The 16919-nt window shown below is 42.9% G+C and overlaps 1 long non-coding RNA gene across 1 annotated transcript in view; it reads left to right on the plus strand.

Moving 5' to 3' along the window:
- Positions 1-13807, plus strand: part of LOC149345778 (uncharacterized) — a 70587-nt gene extending 56780 nt beyond the window's left edge. Inside the window, exons 3-4 of the long non-coding RNA XR_016292035.1 lie at positions 12400-12627; positions 12832-13807. This is a non-coding gene — a long non-coding RNA (uncharacterized LOC149345778). The remainder of the gene's footprint in view (positions 1-12399; positions 12628-12831) is intronic.
- Positions 13808-16919: the final 3112 nt, after the last annotated feature.

Below are 16919 nucleotides of genomic sequence, written 5' to 3' on the forward strand. Positions count from 1 at the left end.
CAGAGCACGTACTTGTGTCCAGGCCCAGCAGCTCAAGCACACCATTGCAGAGGTTCAGAACGGTGGTCTTGGTAGACGCTGTGGCGTAAAGGATTGCACATAGTGATTTTGGCTCGATTTAGTTAGTATTATGAGGGGTATCTTAGAGAACATTGATGACAAAGAATAGCCATTATTAATAAATATGTCAGCAGATCCCAGCGGGAAAAGGCTGGGATTGAAAATTTTGAGAGCGGTTCTTCTTTAGCACTCTAAATTAAAAAGATCGCCTTCTTGGACGCCGGGTAGTGGCCGAACTTTTGAACCGTAGAAGCAAGCAGGAAAAGACACAGCGCAAAATAGAAAGGACGCGGCGATGCATTGCCAAGTGTTGAATGTGCTTATAAACAGAACTTTTTGCTGGGCTAGTTGGTCATTGCGATATGAGTGAAAACAGCGCAAAAGAAGCCCGAAGGCGAAACGAAGAAGGGACCGGAAAGAGCGCTGAACTGGCAACTGAATTTTTATTGAGCGAAACTCAGACAATATATAGGAAGGCAGTGGCAAAGATAATCAGATGCAGTCAACGTCACATGGTGTAAAGAGCCATAAAAGCGAAAGAAACATAACAGGGTGAACGAGCTAAAAGTCAACTGAATCAAACAAGGGATGATAACAAAAAGAGATACACTTGATGACTATGAACAGTGAAAGTAACAAGGTGTAAAGAGCCATAAAAACGGATAAAACATCAAAATCGGGTTACAAGGATAAAACCGATAAAAACTGACGAAATGAAATTACGTTCTCCTATTTATTGCGCCATCTTAGCAAAAAAATATTCGGTCGTTAGTGAGCGCTTGTGCCTCTCCGCTTTTTCAGTCCTGTCTATATTGCGCAGTGCCTTTTCCTGCAAAATATACCGACTAGCCAAGACAAGCACCCTTTTGGAAGCACGTTTTCAAGCTTTCTTTCGGATGCAATTCGCTTAGTTTTGTTTTTGATTTCGAGATGTCTCTTGTCAGGCTTCACATTGTCACCCTAATAACTTTTGCGCATTTTTCTTGGCGCACTTGGTTTGTATCTTTATAAAGCATGTGAGCGCCAAATAGAGCGTCTGGCAGAATTTTAGCGCTTGTGTGTTGCCCCTTCGTTGTTTAGAGCTATGGAACCTCATGAGAGTTACCCACTAGCCCGAACCGTCACCCCTCTCAACTCAACAGGGAGAGGTTTATGAAGGTTTATGACGTTTATTTATGTGGCATGGAATAGCATGTAAAAAGCCATCCAATTCACTGTGAAACAGGAAGATGCTGGTCGTCTTCCTTTCCTAGACACATTAGTTGAGCGGCACGCCGACTGCCTTTCGTTCAAGGCTTACAGAGAAGAATCGCCCACAGGCCGTTATCTACATTTTAATACTGTTCATCCGGCGTGTCGCAAACGTTTTGTTGGGACCTCCCTCGCAAAACGTGCCAAAAGCATTTGCTCAAAACCCGAAGATCGAGCTTCTGACCTACGCCGAGTGCACCGAGAACTCTGCGAGTGCAGCTACCCTAAACGTTTCGTGGCGTCCACTCTGCAACGGTCACCACGCACTTCGCCTTCGTTTGGTCCCCCGTGCCGAGCCCGAGCTGCCATCCCTTACGTGCCAGACGTGAGCGGGTCTCTGGATCGTGTTCTGCGCACCTACGGTGTGCATGTCGCTCATGCTGCAGCGTGCAGGCTCGACAAATAAAACATGGTGCTGGGCTAGTTGGTAATTCATACTTGGTGGGAAGACAGCGCAAAAAACGACAACCACAAGGGAGGACAGGACAGAAAAGAACGCTACTATCAACTGATTTATTTGTCATCAAGTCACATTTATATAACCAGACAGTCACGTCACATGTCACATTTTGCGGTGCCAGCTGTCTTGGACTAACAGATACGAAAGGTGCTATCACCTCTTCAGCTGTAAAAGTAGCTATAGTCAGATACAGCTTGCAAAAAACGAAAAAGAAAATGAAACAATCACGCATGACAAAGGACCAGGCAAGTAGGAAAACTGCTACAAAGATTTCTACAAGAATTCTTCCAAAAAACCGCGCTCCGCTGTGCACAGGCTTATAGACGGATCGCTAACGCAGTGGTCCGCCTTCTTGACGATATGAAGCATGATGAAGCATTTGTTAGATGTGCCATAGGAGTGGTTTACTTGATCCCCTTGTCCTGCGGAAAATTCTATATCAGGCAGACAGGGCGTTGCGTTAACTACCGCTTAAGGGAGCATTCTCTAAATATAATAAGACAAAATAAGCTCGCCAACTTAGTGAAGCATGTTTTGGGATGCAAATGCGTACCCGACTTCAAAGGGGCGAAGGTTCTGGGCAGGAGTTTATCCACAAGAGTAAGACTTCTGCTTGAAGCGTTCCATATCGACAAGAAGGCGGACCACTGCGTTAGCGATCCGTCTATAAGCCTGTACACAGCGCAGCGCGGCTTTTTGGAAGAATTCTTGTAGCAATATTTGTAGCAGTTTTCCTACTTGCCTGGTCCTTTGTCATGCGTGGTTGTTTCATTTTCTTTTTCCTTTTTTGCAAGCTGTATCTGACTATAGCTACTTTTACAGCTGAAGAGGTAATAGCACCTTTCATATCTGTTAGTCCAAGATAGCTGGCACCGCAAAATGTGACATGTGATGTGACTGTCTGGTTATATAAATGTGACTTGATGACAAATAAATCATTTGATATTAAAGCGTTCTTTTGTGTCTTGCCCTCCCCTGTGGTTGTCGTTTTTTGCGCTGTCTTCCCACCAAGCTCCACAAATATTTTAAAGCATCCTGAAAATCTCTGCCGAAATTTGCTCGGTCATCCCGTAATTGAAGAAGCCATGATGGGGCACAAGCTAAAAGATAAATGAGCAAGGGAGATTTAATGAGGCACAAGATATTGCAAAACACAATGATGCCTATGTGAGCAGCCCCTCGATGATTCTATCAGAAAATGATTGATTTTTTTTGGACCTTGCGGCTATTTGATCAGCTAACAGCTTTCATTTCTTATGAGTTCCTTCGAGGTCTGCATATTTTTCGCAAGCATTGTTTCATTAAAACTTCATTTTAAATTACCTTGTCATCGTTGTTGGGCGTGGCGCTGTTTTCTTATGCAATGTAAAGTACACTAGACCAATACCAAAACGCGTAGAACCCTTGCGCATTGCGATTCTGGGTGTAAAATATATAACCCTCTTTCGGTTGCATCAAATGATAAATAAAAAAGCAGTGTTTCGCTAATACCTTCCACTTTTGGAGATGCAATTTTTTTTATGGTTACAACCACCTGGTTTTCACTCATCAGACGTAAAGCACCATATCGCCCAGAGCCAGGCTTTGAAAAAGTAATTGTTTTTGCTTGCCTTTTCACCCAACCGATATCTGAGTACGTTAAGTATTATAATTGCGACGACAACTAGAACGCGCCGAAAAACAATTAATGTAAACGGTGTGCCAAAAAAAGGGAAAGCTGCCTCTCATGTTGGATAAAGGCGCACATTTCAATTGAGCTATCCAACAGAAAGAAAATTATTTTACTAATGGCACCAAGTACTGCTCTTTTGGCTCTTATTTTAGGTTAAATAAATATCTTGCACGGCACAAAAGCGCTGACGAATTCGTGAATAGCGCCCTTACCTAAATTTTCCTACACACAACAGCAACATGATTTTGTAATTAGATTTTTACTTACTTCCAAGCAAACGCTGCAGACTATAAAGAGTCAGTTGGTAGACGATGTAAACTTGTTCCTCAACATCCAGATTCCGGAGTTCTTGGAACAGGCACTGCAAAAAGCCCCACAATGATCGCAGCAAAAGTGCAGTGATCGCATCGACGATGATGTACTTTACGGCGCAAGGGCAGCTTGGCCGAGGAGTGTCATAGCACAAAGCGCTTCGCATTACTCAATGCCGGGTCCATGACCCAATTTTTCAAACATTGTACCCCAGTTAAGACGGGCGCTAAGCTTGGGCAAAAATGGTAGCAGTGCCGTGCGGCACAACGCAAGGTATCAGCAGATGGACGGGGAAAGTGTCACTCACGAGAACGGCAATTTGGGTGAGTTGGCTGCAGTAGGTATTGGATTACCAGGCTTGTTAAGTCGTGAAGGTTACAGTCAATCACTTTGTCTAACTTTCCCAGAAATGGGCTGCTATTCGCGGGTTCCCGGTGGATCAGGTCCATCCACAATAAAATACTCGGGAGTGCTCGGCAGTCAGTGTGTCGACGAGAAAAGTTTTATTATTCCCTTCACCAAAGCAAACTGATTAAATGCGTGCAAGAGTCCACTGTTGAGGGCAGTGACGAAGTGTGGTTTAGAATTGAGTGCGGCATTTCTGCGGAAGGCCTTCTGAAGTTTCTCCCCTCCAGTTATCAAACTTGACTTCTAGGTTCATTTTTTCCTCCTCAATCTGAAGTAAACATTTTTTTTGTTCCATCTTTTTAGTTCCTGAGTTAAACGCGTGCGACACGCTTTGTTAACGGGCGACAGTATGAGAAATTAAAGGCCTTCACCTTAAAATTCATGAACGACCAATACGCCTGGTACGGAGAGGAATGCGCTAGCGACTGAATTAATTCCCATTTTGCTACCGCACTGACCTGTCCCTCCCCTTTTGCGCAGTGACGGTAACTAACGGGCGCACAAGGTGTGTGTGACACCTCCTGCATGAAGCTGCACAGACTGGTACCAAAGCGTGAGAGGCTGGCAGTTCAGCATGCCGGGAGTCAGGCTGTTTGACATGTTTTCCAATTGTTTGAAATCACTAGAGATATTATTCATTTTTCTTTCTCGAATGAGGTGTCAGTCGATAATTTAATGAAGCGGCGTGAAAAGTAGGGTTCAAAATCGGACACGTGCGCGAACTTGGGCTGGCACGTGCTGCAAATGGCCGCACGCTCTCGCGTTCGTCCCGTATCGGGCACGGATGAGAGTTGACGGCTACAACTCCCAAAGCACAGCCCGATAGGCGTTTGGGCTCTATTTTGCATGGATGTAAGTAGATGAAGACGGCCATTTGCAAAGCACTGAATGAGGTACGGAAGTTTAGCACGCAAGGAGAACGACATGTACAAAAATATAGTATCGCTGCAATATATAGGGTGTTTCGCCTAAGACTTTACACAATTATAAAAATAAGATTTTTGAGTTAGAACAGCGGTTTTTTTTCGGCATAGCATTGTTACCTGTGTAGTAGATCAGAGTGCAGCTAAGACATACTAACTACCAGTCTGGTTACCTAATATTTAATAGTTAACTTTTAACTGTTACTGTTAGCCACCTTAATTATTAAGAGGAGTGTAGCACCGTAATCGATAACCATATCAGTATTTAGAAATTCGAAAATGCTGCTTTGCTCGGCGCTGTGGCGCAACAAATTTCTGCTACATCGTGCCAATATACGTGCGGTTTTGAGAAGCTTTCCGGCAAAGCAACCTCTCCAGTGCAAGTGACACGTCGATAGAGCGAAAATTTGTAGGGCCACAGAGCCTAGCGTAACCGCATTTTCAAAATTCTAGAAATTGATATGGGTATTACTCACGGTGGAATACACGCCTGTCAGTAATTAAGGAGCCTAACAGTAATAGTAATGCAATATTAGTTAACCAATTTGAGAGTTAGCCCGTCTTAGCTGTATTCTGATGTAACAGAACGCTGAAAATGCTATGCCGTTAAAAGCTTCTAACTGAAACAGCCAATTGTTAAAAATTGTGTAAATTCTTAGGTGAAACACCCTGTATACCATGTTGAAAAAAAATTGCAAAAGATGTTCGAGTGGATACAAGCAGCTACTTGCAAATGTGATGTGTTCGCGCTGAAGCCGGTTCAAATCCTGCTCGAAGCCGTAAGTGTGGGAACTTTCTTTTCTCCTACGCACTCTGGGCGACAAACGCCTGACGCCGCCGGATTGTTGTTCACATAACCTTTTTAATGATAACGCAATCAAAAAAGAAAATGCAGATAGGTTAAGAATCCCAGCAGCGTGGCTTCGAAAAAATGGTTTCACTATTACAAAGCCTCTTAGAGGTGTCGCTGAAACCCACTTTTTCTTTCAGTATTCTTTCTTCCTGATATGCTAATAACCTACGAGAAATACGCGTGCTTTTGCACATTTGACGTTGCCCAGAATCCTGACGCATTTTAGCGAGGAATCGCACTTGTGTGGCAAACAATGCGCAGTCAGGTTAGACTGCGCAAGGATTTCAACTGGCGATTCATGCGTACATTTATAAAGCGGCCAGTATGCCCTACGCATACCTTGCCGCATGTCATGGCCATTTGAAAAACCACGCCAACTTCGCACCATACGTAGGACTTTGTCTTTTAGGTCACAGTCGTGTTCGTTTTCGCTGGTACTCTTCCTTACGCGTGTGTATAAGCGACCCACCATACATGACGCCGGAAATGTCAGCGGGAAGCGCTGCCTTCTTGCCACCTTCTTCAGGTTATCTGCCTTCTTGCGAACACAGGAAATTACATCTAGCTGTATAGTTTGCTCAACTTTTTCAATACTTAGTTTCTAAACCCCATTTATCTTTTTTACGAGCGTTGCTGCAAATTCCAGTGCAGCATAACCAGCCGCCTTCAGCCTGGAAACCTGCAAAACGAAGCTGGCCTGCGTGAGGTGTGGACAAGATGTTGAGTGCGCACTCGATGGCCGCATTGGAAGCTACTCGTTTTATGGTCTCTTAATCAGCCGATTTATAGTGCCGCAGTTCCAGCGTGAGCTCTAAAATTGGCACTGAGAGTGCAGTTCATTGCTATAAGTTAAGCCGAATCCATTACTCCGAAGTAACAACAAAATTCAGCAATGCCGTCGCCCTATAAACAGCCACACTGTTTCCTCAACATTACAATAAAACCACCAACGTGTCTAAAAGTATTACCTATACTTTGTCCAGTACATCGATACTCGATAAAATGTTGTTTCATAAAACCGGAGAAATGCACGACCAGATACACAACCCTGTCGCTTCAGAACCGTCTGGTTGTCAAAGCTAACATAAGTGCTGTCCACGCAAAATACAGAGAAAGAAAACTGTCTGCCGTGATGTCTGCTATGATGTCAAAACTTAGAGCCTTGCTGCAGGTGCGCATATATTGAGAAAGTGTCTGGTGTCGAATGGAGTAAAGCTAATGTTCCACGTGAACAGAAAACCCAGAACCAACCAAGACAGTCTGCAAGAACAGTCTGACCTCCTCGGAAGCATTTGTTGCAAACGTTTCCCCAATTCGCAAGAAGTCAAACTGCGTTTTAAATACAGGCTGATTTCACGTTTCTAGGTGCCTTTTTGGCTCTAAATGGTGCATAACTCGTCTGCGTGCAAGCCTCACAAAAAAACAAAAACAAACAGATGGGTGTTCTTCATTGCTCTTCTTGCTACGCTATTCACATTTTAGTCCGCCAATGACGTTGTGTTATGAAATCGAACAGCTGTTTATGTGTGTGCATTTCGCTGAAAACTGCTCAAAAATTTTCAGCACGACACCAGTCACTTTTTGCTGAAAGGTCCTGGGGCAGAATGGCAAGGCTACCTTCTTTGCCTGGTTAAAAGAATAGGAGGTTGTTAACGGGGATTTGTCTGAAATTGAAAATATGCAACAAATTTCTATAAGAGGCTATCTGCAGGCAAAACGACTATACAGACCAAGGATTAATGTAGTTTGGAAAACCCCGGGCAGCTGAACAGAATTTCAGAGGAGGCAGGCACAAAAATGACACAAATGACAAGCATGACACAAAAATGCTGTGCATTGATCGGCTCACCTGGAAGACTTTAACGACAAGATTTCCAACGTCTTCCTGAAAAAGGTAATAAAAAACAGTTTCAACATTAATTTATTGAAAGCTTTAGGGCACGTTTTGAGGTACGTCCCGCTATAACTTGTGTCTGTAGTCTACAGTTGCAAAAGCTTGGGTCTTCCTGAAAGCCACAGACCACCGGCGTGCAGGATGGTCGCGTTTTTCGGGCGAATGAATTTTTTCTACACAGGCATACCACATGTTTTTTTCACTTTTTGAAAAACGAGAAAGTGTAAATATAGGACCATTGTTTTTTGTACATTTATGTTCATGTTACCCATTAAAGATCTTCGGCAAAACAACACATTGTGCTGGACACTTCTACTTTGGATCGAGCATGTCGACTAAATAATTCGCCACGCTCTTCGGCACTAAAAAAGGACACGACGTTGAAACTGAGAAACGCAACCTGGGTGTCTCAAGGGTTCAGTGAATAGTGTCCATGTTTTGAAAAGGTTCATTTTGCATTTAAAGAAATAGTGCAGGAGGGATCGGTTTCTTTATCGAACGAAATGTAGCATGGTATCCTTTCAATTGTTTGGGGAATTACTTTTCCCGTGCACAGGAGTAGGTTGGCTTCTGTCAGCCTGTTGAATAACAGATTGAAAGCAGGAACGCAAGCGTGCTTCCTCTATGTCTGCTATGTCTGCCAAATCCCGCCGACACTGTTGGCCACAAATCATAAGCCTCTATATTAACAATTGCATGTTTAGTCCTCACCGGGAAATGTACCCTCCTTCATTGTATCACTTTGTGCCATGGCTTCATGATTCACATCAGTATGCCGGTCATTCTGGCCGTTCTGCCACTTTCTTAAGCTACACATACGTCAGCCGTCCCTGTCGTCAGCCGTCAGCCGTCCCTGTCGTTGCACCTCAATTTGTGCAACTATCCGCTTAGCACAGTGTTTCTTTGAAATGAAGATTTAAATTCGCTTTGTCGCCCTCAGGCACACCGCGGAAAGCTTTCCGGGAACTATGGCATTGGACCAAAAAGGCATTTAGAAAGTGCTTTTTTTACACTCATCCCGGCAACCCTAAAGGGGGGGGGGGGGGGGGGGCCGTCAGCCCGGAAACGTCAGTTCTATCATGAGACTCTGTTTGGAGTATTCCATTCTTTTCTTTATAATTTTCTTACTTATGTTCCAATTCCAAAGTGGGCAGAAGTATTTAAAAAAAAACTGCGCTAACGCTTCCTCTAATGCATTTCAAAAACTTTAATCGGTACCATTCATGCATGCACAACGAGATCATCTTTTTCATTGTTTCCTTACAGGCACGCGGATAGTACACTAAGGAGAGAAAAGTCAAGATTAGTATGCCAACAAGAACTCCTAACAGAAAAATAGCAGAAAGGTGACAAAAAAAAGAACGAAATACAGAAATACACATAGGGCCCTTCGTTTTCGGGTACAAGTCGATTTTACCAGATTCTTGCACCCCGAAAACATTTTCTAAATATTGGATTTTACCCTTAAATACGCTTCGCAGAAAGCGTGCGTCACTACAAAAGGTACCCTAGTAGTTAACTGGAAACTTTATTTTATTTACAAATGTGCATACAGTCTTTAGGATGAGCCACAGGCCAAAAGCTAAAGAAAATAGCTTGAAAATGCCTGTGGCTCATCTAAGAGCCATTACAAAATAATAAAATAAACACATGCATACAACGGTGGCAGATCGCATACGAGCACACTGTAGAAAGAATTTATAATATTTACGATTGAACTGATGAGTACACAGAGATGTAGTTTGAAACTAGAAAAAAAACAATTAAAACTGAACAAATGTATTTGAAAGTTATACACTGCTGGGTTGATTACAAAGGGGAAAAGGACACCGATACATACACAAACTACAATATATGAAAAGAAGTTATGGAATATTATTTACAAAGTACACTTTTAAATCATGTGGTCGGAGGTTATACATGCTCAGCTGGTTAGATTCGTAGCTGTTTAGAACATTAGGTATAAGGAAGTTAAGTGCTTGTTTACCATAGTTAGTTCTAGCTCGTGGAAGTGTCCATTTTGCAGTTGATCGGGTTTGAACATACTTTTCTATGGGCTTTAACAATGCGATATTAAGCAAAAAATTACATATTGATGGTGAAGAAAATTTGAGATAGTATAATAGGCGGTACTCAAGAAAAACATTGACACGAATTACTTCATACTTAGTAAACAATTCAGCCGTATGGGCAGTAAAACTGGCACCTGCGATAATCCTGATAGCTTTCTTTTGGAGAATTAGAATTTTCTGTAGATTTGTTTTGGATGTGGTAGCCCAAACTATGTGGCAATAGTTAATGTGTGATTGGAATAGGGCATGATAAATCATTCGTTTTATACAGGGAGGAAATTCAGTGCGGTACCGAGCAAGAAAACCAACGGAAGGAGCTAATTTCTTGCGAAGATGTGTTGCGTGTGCGGTCCAGCTCATACAGGCGTCAAAAATTACACCGAGTGATTTGAAGGTGTCCACGATTTCTATTTTATGATTCCCAAGTTGAAGATCATCGTTTAAGTTAATTTTGACGTTTTTAGGCCTGAAGAAAACAGCTTTAGATTTATTGGTATTAATAGACAACCCATTTTGAACGGACCACGCATGCAAAGTTTTAAGAACAGCATTACCGCGATTTAATAACTGATCTGTTGAGGAGCCCGTTAAGAAAATACTGGTGTCGTCTGCGTACAGAATGAATTTAACGTTACTGTCAATGTTTACGAGATCATTTATGTATACGTTAAAGAGAAAAGGATCTAAAAGGCTGCCCTGAGGCACGCCACAGTTTATAGCCTGAAGAGTGGATCCATGTCCTGAAGAGTGGATCCATGTCCTTCAATAAGGTACCCTTATAAAATAAAACCTTTGTACTTAAAATGGAACTCTTTGTACTTCAACATGTACTACAAAAGGTAATCCTCCATTGCAGACATGCCTGCTTGCCAGGTGACACTCCCACTTTGCGTGGAAACCAAACCACGCAGCTTCTCCCTTAATCGGCATGAAATCCAGAATGCCACTGCTGCCTTCAGTGTGTCTCGAAGTGGAGAGCTGTAGAAAGGGCGCAATCGTTTTTCCTCTCCCCATCCTGAGTGACCACGCACATCAAGGTTTCTATGAAATTCAGATTTAAACGCGATCGGCTGGGGTCTGATTCTTGCCACTCCTCCCTACTATTGGCAGAAGAAGGACCATTCACTTTTTATGCCGAATGCATGCCTCCGTTTGGACGTAACATAAACAAGTACACTCTTTTCATTAAAACATAATAAATTGAAATGTAGCCACAAAGTTTCCTGATCTAATTTTTTGAAAGTGGTCGGCTTACGATTCTGAAGAATGGGCATTTTTCTTTGTTCCTTATTAGGGTGAGGTTTACAGCATAGCTAATGCTATGCATGAAGTCTGAAAATGTTCATAAGCTTATTGGTGGAAAACAAGTCTTTAGTGGAGTGTCTATTTGGCAGGTTACACATCATTCTGGGAGCCCGCTTTTCAAGAACAGCTAGTTTTTCCAGACTGGTGTGTAGCAATGCCCCACACTATTGGGTAGTAGTTTAAATGTGAGCGAAACAATGCATGATAAAGCAACAATTGTACTTTTTTCGGGCGATAACTTCTGAAGCGTGCCATGAATCCGAAGGCTCTGGATACTTTTAAAGATACATTGTTATGTGGTCATCCCACAACACATTTTGGGCGAATACTACGCCAAGTGACCTAAATTACCTAACTATTTCAATGCGTTTATTGTTATAGAATAGTGGTTCGAGTTCACTGCATTTTTTATTTTTTGGATGAAAATTTCACAGTATCTACAGAAAGACTATCTTTACTGGATCATATTTGTATTTTCTCTAAGAGAATGTTCTCATTGCTTATTAAACTGTTACTAGTATCACCAGATAAAAACAAACTGGTATCGTCAGCGTAAATTATGAACCGAGCACTGGTATCTACACTTATTATATCTTTTAATGTATAGACTAATTAGCAGTGGTCCCAGATACTCCGTTGAGAACCCCGCAGGAGACAGTTCGCAGAGCTGACTTATGTTCATTAGTTTAGACATACGGTTTTCTAAATGCTAAATACGATTTAATTAAAAGTAATGCTTTTCTTCTTGTTCCATATAATTCAAGTTTTTGAAACAAGATGCTATGATTTATGCAGTCAAATGCTTTGCTGTAATCTAAGAAAATTACCTAGGCAAGCTTCCTATTTTCAAAGTTCTGCAACATATTGGTCAAATGTTTAGGGGAATCCCCCTAGGTGGAGTAACTTTGTAATAAGGGAGTAATTACTCATTGGCATCCACTCAAGCGCAGCCATACGGCTACAAGCGCAGCCATACGGCTACAACATATACTCCTTCCGGTTTAAAAGAGCAAGTTCTGTTGAGCGGTTTCTCCTGAATCCATATTGGCAATTGGAGATTATATCGTGTTTATTTAAAAAAGTTTTCAATTCATTTAAGAGTAAATTTCTCTAACATTGTTTGAGAACACAGGCACAATACTAATTGGTCGATAGTTTCAAAAATTATTTTTATCACCGTTCTTTATAGGTCTGATGAAAACCTCTCCCACATGTGATGGTGAGAGACGGAACCTGCCGCTCCCATTCGCTGATAGCATGATACCACGGCCACAGTTCCGGTAAGGGTACAGCCGTCTGCACTGCAGTCGTCCCCTCGGTCGGACTGAGGCTCGGGGGTGAACGACGCCCATGCGACGCCGCCTGTAGTCGGCCCGGGCGACGAGTCGTTGCGGTCGTCACCGCCGTTCAGCAGCCGGTATCTATGCGCGGCATACTTGCAGGCGTATTTGCTAGCGCTTGTTTCGACACGAAGACAGAGTAACACGTTCGCACAGGACAGACGCTAGTCCTAGCGTCTGTGTTACTCTGTATGACCCTGTCCTCGTGTCGAAACAAACGCTAGCAAATATGATGGTGAATGTTTTCCAACCAGCCCTAATTTCCGCTTTATTATTTACAGGGTTCGAAGTCTATCGTGGTGGCAACCTGTGGAAGTCACACCGTGAAATCCCAGTCCACGACGCCCTCGCTACGACAGCGGTGAAACGTACGCAAGAGATTACGGGCAAACGGGACTGGCCACCGGAAGTAAACAGACCGGGTGGCGCCACCTGACGCCTTCAAGGGCAGGGCGAAGTACCATCCACTTTATTTTTTCCCCACGCGTCCGACTCTATGAGTTGAGGGGGATGAGAAGGAATGTAATTTTTTATCACCGATATCTTCGGATTTACTGAAGCTAGCTCGGAAATTTATTACGCTGTAGTGACGAGGGCTATGGACTACTTATCGCTCGCCTGCTTTGCTTAACGTCAATAAATACTGTTTCCCAGTCTCTCAAAAACCTCCTAAATTCATCATTACTGTGAAATTAAAATATGTGGGCGTAACGTACGCGCATAGAAAAAAGCGCTCATCAATATAGGAAGTAAGCAGCAACTTTCCTACTAACGCCGCTGTTCCGTTCAGTTCATTTTTCGTGTGTTAGTGAAGCTGTATTACTATTAACCGTTTTTTAGTAGCGCTTCAAAAATTTTTGTAAGGATTTTTTTATTGGCCTGTGTCGGACAAAATTCGGTGCATGGGCTTCCTCCCTGCGCATGGCAGCCGACGGATTCCACTGTGTCGGCAGAAGAGCACTTCGAGGATGCCCTTGTGACATCAAAAAGGTCGGCTCGAGAGCGCCTAAAATTCGGGATGGATTTGTCCTTTCGAAGAGTGGAACTTAGTTTAGATACTCAAGACTGCTAACTCTCTGAACCAGCGGACTGGATACGGTCAAGGGCTGATTCGTGTGCCCAGTTATTGCCTAAACGAAGCTAAAAAATTTCAATATTTTTAGCGGGTACTTACGATATCAGCATGGCACAGGTCACCAGCATCGCCTAGGCACTGAAAACACAAGCAAAAGCACCTCATTTATGTTGTTTTACGTTTCAAGGACATGTAACAACACTTGCAAGCTTGCTGATATTTTACGCATATCTGGTTGGTTTATGGTTTATAGGGTTTAACGTCCCAAAGCGACTAAGGCTATGAGAGACGCCGTAGTGGAGGGCTCCGGAAATTTCGACCACCTGGGGTTCTTTAACGTGCACTGACATCGCACAGTACACGGGCCTCTAGAATTTCTCCTCCAAAGAAATTCAACCCCCGCGGCCGGGATCGAACCCGCGTTTTTTGGGTCAGCAGCCGAGCACCATAACCACTGAGCCACCGCGGCGGCATTTTTTACGCATATCTAAGAGGGCGTTCGATATCATGACTAACGATGGGCCCCTATTTTGACAATTGTTTGTAAATATTTAGAGCATGTTATATCCTATCACATAATGAAATTAAAGCCCTTAGAATTATATCCTGTTTCTGAACCATCATTTATTTCGGTGGAGTGAGTGTATATATACAGGCGCAATTATAAACATTTAATCCAAGCTGATGCCATTTTCTTTCATTTTACAAAGCCCTTCGATGGTGCACCGCATAACCGTCTGATACACAAAATGAGAGCATTATCATAAATAATAAGGTTATCAGAAGGGTAGAAGAGAGAATCCACAACTAATTTTAATTTGTCATTACTAACGAAGCCAAATCTTCTTTCCAGTCCTTAAAATCTGATGTCCTCCATGGATCCGTCCTTAGCCCAAGATTATTTATATTATACATAAATGATATTACTTCCTGCATTATATCATCAGTCAGATTATTCGCCTACAATTGTATCTTTTTCTATCAATTATGTCATGTTGCTGACTTACTGAAATCTTACTGTAATTAGAGAGGCGGTGCTCAGAATGGCAGATGACTATTAACACCAATAAAACTAAAGTAATGCGTTTCAGTTCACGCTGTCGCGCTTGTCGAACACCTACACCATCACCAACACTGGAATAGAGTCCATTGAATTTTTCAAATACTTAGGAGTGTATTTAAGACTTAATCTGTAGTGCAGCGCACTTAAATCAATTACATTTTAACGCATATAAAACGATAGGTTTTATTCGCCGGTCACTTTTTAACAACGATCGATACACGACTAATTGCTTACACCAGGCTGGTCAGATTGAAGCTTGAATATACGTCATTCATCTGGTGCCATCAGCAACTTCACTTTAGCAAACTATAGACCGCAAAAGAGGGCTAGTCGATTAATCGCACGTGAATACTCGCGTTACTCAAGCATCAGTGTAATAAAATAGCACCTTAACCTCCCAACGTTGAAAAGCAGACGTAAGCTGTTGCCGCGAATCTTTGTAATGTTTGTTGGCTCATTCTACAATGGTGCTGATACGCGGCTGCTTTATCGTTGTGTTTGCGACGCAAGATGCGACCGGATTTATCTCGGTTTATCGCGTCCAGGCGGAGCCGATTCTACGTTGATCCAGATTGCTGTAGTTGCTTTTGGTTCCTTGTCTCGAAGCTTTAAATTGAGCGCTGGCAAGAACTGCAGGCATTCTGTTCGACGACCGCCGACCACGTTTGTTGTTTTCGCCGCAGCCATGACACTCAGCCCGTTTTCTTTTCTTTTCTTTCTCTTTCTTCCTTTTTGCTTTCTTTTTTTTAAGCTTAACTTTTCGCTGTCTTCTTCACTGGCTGCACTGCTGTCCCCACTACGTGACAATATCACGTCTTCCCTTTTTTCATAAATTATACCTCAACCACACACTCTACGCCGCACCGCTGATTAGGCCTGCCATAGGTATTATTTCATCGGCTTTACGACACTAAAAAATCCTGCCTATATTTGCGGGAATAGACGCAGTGAGATTTTCGTTTTCACAGCTGGCCATAACAGAATGGAATGCCTTTCCCAATTCTATAGCTAACACTACTGATTGTGATCAATCTATTTGACTACTAAAATATATTCTAACAGAGTAGATGTACGGGAGTTATCTTTTGACAGGTTTGTTTTGTATTTTGTATTAAGCCTTTGAATATGTTTTATTTCATTGTTGCAAGCTTAAATTCCGGAGCATTGTATTCAGAATGTTATTATTGTTAGCACCTTAAACATCTTGTTAAGATGTTCTCCAGCAAGTCCTTTAAATGTCGTTATATTTCTATTGTATTTTGATCAGTGTTTTTCTTGCGTGCTGTGCCCCCCCCCACCTCCTCCATGTAATTCCCACATGGACCTTTACGTTAAATAAATGAGATACGTGATAAAAATAAAAACGAGAATAAAGTTATACACAGGTTCGAAATATAATCATTGATGCCTGGGGCAAATTGCAAAAAAAGAGCTCCTCAATGCATTTTTCCTAATGCGCGAGTATTCAAACAAGGCGCGAGTATTCGAATGAAAACGGCAACAAGAAATACGCGCTCCATTGCGCATATTTAACACAAAAGAGTGCGACTTAACTGTAACAGCGAGATTAATTGCTCATTGAGTGCTTATACAATTCCCAAAATTTTTACTACACATTTGGAAAATTTCGGTTTCCTTTAGCGTAAAAGAAAACGTTTTGTGTTAGTCGACTAAAGATGGTAGTTTATGCGCCGGTGGTTCTAATTCGCAGTTATTAGGAAATGTAGGAATAAACATGAATCTTTTATACGCATGCCAGGTGTATCCATCCTGGGCAGAAGCCAATTCACTGCTACAAGCAACATCTATGCTAGCGTCCTCGCACAGGCGCCGCGAAAAAAATTGGCCCTGGCTTAGCTCTGGTTAAGCGTGGATATACAAGCGAAAAGCTGCAGTTATGCTTTGTTTGATGTCATGGCTGTCGTAGTTCGCGCACAATGCACTGGGAGCACCACGATAACGGAGCAGGCAAGCGCGTTATATAGCCCTCCTTCCGCATGCGTAGTAACTGTGGCAAACACGTGGCTGCAACGAAAGGTCAAACGGTGGCGAGGAGGCGAGCGCGCAGTAGCGCGCGGCTGCGCCGAAAGGTTAGGCGGCGGAGTCGGCGCGGCGGCGGCTGCGGCCACCGCTCGTGACGTCACTCGGTTTCGCGCATGCGCAGCTGTGGCAAATCTGGGCTCCGATGGCTCGCGCGAAGCGCGGCTATGGTGCGGATAGTGATGCTTTTC

The sequence above is a fragment of the Amblyomma mixtum genome, chromosome 4 (genome assembly GCF_055824585.1).
Source record: "Amblyomma mixtum isolate Tamu chromosome 4, ASM5582458v1, whole genome shotgun sequence".
NCBI classification, from domain to species: domain Eukaryota; kingdom Metazoa; phylum Arthropoda; class Arachnida; order Ixodida; family Ixodidae; genus Amblyomma; species Amblyomma mixtum.